This window comes from Asparagus officinalis, chromosome 4 (assembly GCF_001876935.1).
Source record: "Asparagus officinalis chromosome 4, Aspof.V1, whole genome shotgun sequence".
In the NCBI taxonomy this organism is placed as follows: domain Eukaryota; kingdom Viridiplantae; phylum Streptophyta; class Magnoliopsida; order Asparagales; family Asparagaceae; genus Asparagus; species Asparagus officinalis.
In genome coordinates this window covers 100,933,103-100,934,030 of record NC_033797.1, presented here as the reverse complement: position 1 = coordinate 100,934,030, position 928 = coordinate 100,933,103, and positions in this window count along the sequence as shown.

Genomic DNA, 928 nt, shown 5'->3' with positions numbered 1-928 from the left:
CCACTCACCCTTTAGTTTTCAAAGAGCCAGCCCTTAACTCAGTTGAGTTCGTTGAGTTTTTATAGGGGGGTAAGGGGTTGTAACTGACCCCCATCTTTTGTATGTAGGAAAAATTGCAATGAAAAGAATAAAGAAAATTGATTTGTATTTCTTTGATTCTGATTACAACTTGATTACAAAAGAGAAGAGAAACGAATTTGGTTCTCTCCTTTGTTTAAAACTGGGTTCTTCTCGGTAGCGACGGAATGCCTCCTTCGTGCTCTCCATTGACGATCCGACCGTCTCTATCTTGTGGGAACGATGAACTTCTGTGGAAAGTTTGATAAATAACTCTGAATGAGTTTAAGAACTCTGAACGAGTTTGAACTCTGTGAATAGAGTTGTTAGAACCGAAAATTCGGTTAATGATCAAGATGTTATTCTGTTGTAGAAGAATCCTCCCAGATTTGATCTTCTGAGTGTGATTCAAAAATCCTATCTCTAAGGATTACGCTGCTGCTGAATCTCCAACCTGAGTGGTTGAGATCCTGAGAATCCAACCTGTGCGGTTCAGATGTCCAAAATCCAACCACTCACCCTTTAGTTTTCAAAGAGCCAGCCCTTAACTCAGTTGAGTTCGTTGAGTTTTTATAGGGGGATAAGGGGTTGTAACTGACCCCTATATCCGCTCCTACGTGGGTGAAAATCCCTCAGGACGTGGGATAAACGGTTTTGGAACCGTTCGACTTATGTTTGAATAAGTCAAACGCCCATTCTGGCGTTCAGAACCTCTACTTCGTGTTCTTTGAATTAAGACGCGAAGTTGGGTGTTAGCTGAACACCATTGAACGCGAGGGTCGCTCGCGTTTGGCTTGTGCATTGTCGACGCGAGGGTCGCTGTGGCTTGACGACGCGAGGGTCGCCGTGGCTTGACGACGCGAGGGTCGCC